The 3,869-nt window shown below is 36.4% G+C and overlaps 1 long non-coding RNA gene across 1 annotated transcript; it reads left to right on the top strand.

Moving 5' to 3' along the window:
* Positions 1-144: 144 nt before the first annotated feature.
* On the top strand, positions 145-3,604 carry LOC130054445 (uncharacterized). Its single transcript, XR_008802765.1, has 2 exons — positions 145-472; positions 1,933-3,604. It is a non-coding gene; the product is annotated as an uncharacterized LOC130054445 (long non-coding RNA).
* Positions 3,605-3,869: the final 265 nt, after the last annotated feature.

Here is a 3,869-nt window from a genome sequence, read left to right on the forward strand (position 1 = left end):
AAAATGTAAGCCCAGTTGGGCGCTTGAGAGGCCATTTGACAAAATGGGTTGAAATACAGGCAGATAAGTATATTTTAGATGTGATAGGAAACGGACACAAGATTCCGTTCAAATCTATTCCAACTAGCGTATGTTTAAGCAATAACAAATCGGCTAAGGACAATATCAAAATAGTTCGTTTAGAGATTCAAAGGCTCATTGACAAAGGTTGCGTAACAGAGGTCAGTAACATTCCTTTTGTGGTTAATCCATTGGCTGTAGCTTTCAACAAAGCAGGTAAACCTCGTTTGGTTTTGGTTTGTAGGCACATCAATAGTTGTATTCAGAATGGAGGACGTTAAAGTTGCAAGAGAAATATTTCAGAAAGGAGATTTCATATTTAGTTTCGATTTAAAATCGGCATATCATCACATCGAAATATCATAACATCATAAATAATATTTAGGTTTTCAATGGGAAATTGATGGCGTTGGTAAGTATTTTGTGTTTAACGTTTTGCCATTCGGCATTTCTTCGGCAGCTTTTATTTTTACCAAACTTATAAGGAAAGTAGTCCAGCATTGGAGGTCGTCGGGTTTTCGTGTGATTATGTATTTAGATGATGGTTTAGCTGGTTCTAGCAAGTTTTATCAAGCTTCTATACTTAGCGATTTAATCAAACATGATATAACAGAGTTGGGTTTTATTATTGCTGAATCTAAACGTTTTTGGTTTCCACAACAAAATTCAGTGTGGTTGGGTTTTGATTGGGACACGTTAGATGGTGTTTTAAAAGTAACTTCAGAGAGAATTGATAAGATGCTCAAGTGTATACACGAGATATATACACGGATTCAGTCGGGTGGTTCACGTTTTCGGGTGAAATTTATAGCTAGTATAGTAGGCCAGGTCATATCTATGGAAGCCGCTATAGGAAACGCGGTCATGTTTAAAACAAGATGTTTGTATCAAGACATGATGACAAGGGTCAGTTGGAATTCATGCATTGACTTAAGTTCGCAATCTTTGGCAGAATTAGAATTTTGGAAGGATAATTCCAGGTTCATTAATGAGCAAAATATAAAGTCAGCTTACAGTGAAGTCGCAGAGCTAAACATTTTTAGCGATGCTTCCGAATCAGGTTTCGGTGCTTATATAGAGAACTCAGAAACTACAGAGGTAATGGGACTCTGGACAGTAGTAGAATCTACGAGAAGTTCCACATGGAGGGAACTAGAGACAATCAACAGGTCTCTGAATACTATAGGAGAAAGTATTCGTGGTAAAACAGTTACACTGTACATGGTATACTAACAGCAAAAATGCTTTGCAGAATTTTAGAAGTCGGTAGCAAAAAGTCTTATTTGCATGAAATTGCAGTTGAAATTTTAGAAAAAATTCAGAATTTACAAATAAACTTATATATTCATTGGTTGCCAAGAGAAAGCAATATTAGAGCAGATGTGCTTAGCAAATGTTTCGATAGTGATGGCTGGGGAATAAAGAACAATGTTTTTCTACATATTGACAATTGTTTGGGCACACACACATGTGACAGATTCGCTACAGACTACAATACAAAATGTTTTAAATTTAACTCGAGATGGTGGTGCCCAAATACCAGCGGAGTAGATGCCTTTAAACAATTCTGGAGTGAAGACGATAATTGGTTGGTTCCAACTCCTAGATTGGTTTGCAAGACATTAAACAAATTGAAGCAAGACAGAGGGAAGGGTACTTTGATTGTTCCTTATTGGAAATCGGCCCCTTTCTGGCCTTTATTATGCAAAGGAGATGACTGGGAGCCTTTTATCAAGGATGTTCAGAAAGTTAATTCAATGATAACCGAGAGAGGTAGAGGTGAAAATGGCATATTCGGAGGTCATAAAAGTTTTGACATGGTAGCATTTCAGCTTGAATTTTAGATGTCAATATTTGTTAATTTATTTTCAGAGTTAAATGTTGAGAAGAACATAGAGGACATTTTAATTACGACAGGTGTGGATCTGGAATCATCGGACAACGCAATATTGGCGGCAAAAATGAGTGAATATATTCTGAAATCTAAAAGTGCAAACACCAGCAAGAAATATCTTTCGTCTTTCAACAGATGGTCAAACTTTATCAACAGCAAAGGAAATCAGCCATACCAGCAAATCCAATTCATATTTCACATTTTTGAATATTGGATGCTCTTTTCATGTGATTTCTAGCGCTTTATATGCTATAAAGTGGGCACATTCTATATTAGGCCATAAGGATCCGACCGAACATCCCTTCGTGCGGAATTTAGTGGAGTCTTCCAAGCGTCATAATAAGTCTAGAGTTGCCAAAAAAGAAATTGTCAGTCAACGATTTAATTTTACTTTGTGATCTACATGTTAACAGCACCAATTTGTCGGAAGTGCGCGATTTGTGCATGATTCTACTTTCTTTTGCTGGATTTTTGCGCTTCGATGAACTAAGTTCGCTTCGTTGTTCAGACATTACCTTCATGGATGGATATGTAAAAATATTTATTAACAAAAGCAAAACCGATAAATATAGACAGGGGAATGGAATTCTAATTGCTTCGGGCCTTAGTTCAGCTTGTCCAGTCAGAATGCTTCAACGTTACGTATCATTAAGAACTATATATATTTCTTCAGATCATTTTTTGTTTAAGGCGGTATTTAAATCAAAAGATGGTTTAAAGCTGATTTATAAAGACAAAAAGCTTAGTTGCACACGCGCAAGGGAGTGCATTTTGTCCAAGCTTAAGTCTGTTACGGGAAACATTAATATTGGTTTACATTCTTTGCGTTCAGGAGGAGCGACAGCTGCCGCAAATTCCAATGTAAATGAGCGTTGCTGGAAGAAACATGGTAGATGGGCGTCAGATTCGTCCAAGGATGGTTATGTAAAAAAAACAGTTTAGAGAACAGACTCTCTGTTTAAAAAAAGCTAGGATTGTGACTGTTTATATATGATATACGTGAGTGTGTGTATCAAACATGGGCTTCATTTCCAGTTACAGTTTTTATCAGTATATTATCATGCATATATTTTAGCTAGGTCTTTATTTTCCTATATATTTAATATACTGCTAACTTTTGGACATTTATTCTAAGCTTGTCTGGCTTACACCAAAGTTGTGTTTGGTTGTCTTGTACGCAAAAGGATTGCATTCACAGAAGTGTATATTATACTGTAGTTTTTCCGAATTTCGAAGAATAGCGGAAAAACGTTGTATGATAGGAACGTGTTCGAATGCCTATGCGTAGTAATACAAGGCGTGGCCATAAGAAGGCCTATATATAGTGTCGATATCATGAGTAAGGTCATTCTAAGCCAGTCTCACGAAGTGCACGTAGCACAATTTTTAATTATTATATTTAATTATGGATAAGGTCCTATATTCACCTTAGACTTTACTTAACACAGGTTTCCATAGTTTTTTCAAATATTTTATCTATGGTTTTTCCTGGGCGGTTTTTATCGTCAATGATGGGGGGTTTCTCGACATTTTGTCATTTGATTCAGTACTCGAATAATACTTGTTCATGTCAGTTACCATGTATGTAGTATATTTGTTGTAAAGTTATTAAACGCTGGCTGCCCGACAAGCTTGCCTGGCTTACACCCATGTTGTGTTTGGTTGTCTTGTACGCAAAAGGTACACACATTAAATTTTTGTTATAGGAGTTACCTCTCTTTGCTCCGGTACTTCATCAAATTACCGCGCGGTCCTCTTTCTTTTAATTCATAACTGAAACACGTAATTTTCAATTAACTTATTTACGTTATTTTGTGTCAACCCCCTTCGCTTCACATACGTGCACTACATATTTTCGCTGGCACATCAAGACGATAAGTTTTTTTTAAATCACATAAAGAGGAGGGGGAGTTAC

The sequence above is a fragment of the Ostrea edulis genome, chromosome 4, assembly GCF_947568905.1.
Source record: "Ostrea edulis chromosome 4, xbOstEdul1.1, whole genome shotgun sequence".
NCBI classification, from domain to species: Eukaryota; Metazoa; Mollusca; class Bivalvia; order Ostreida; family Ostreidae; genus Ostrea; species Ostrea edulis.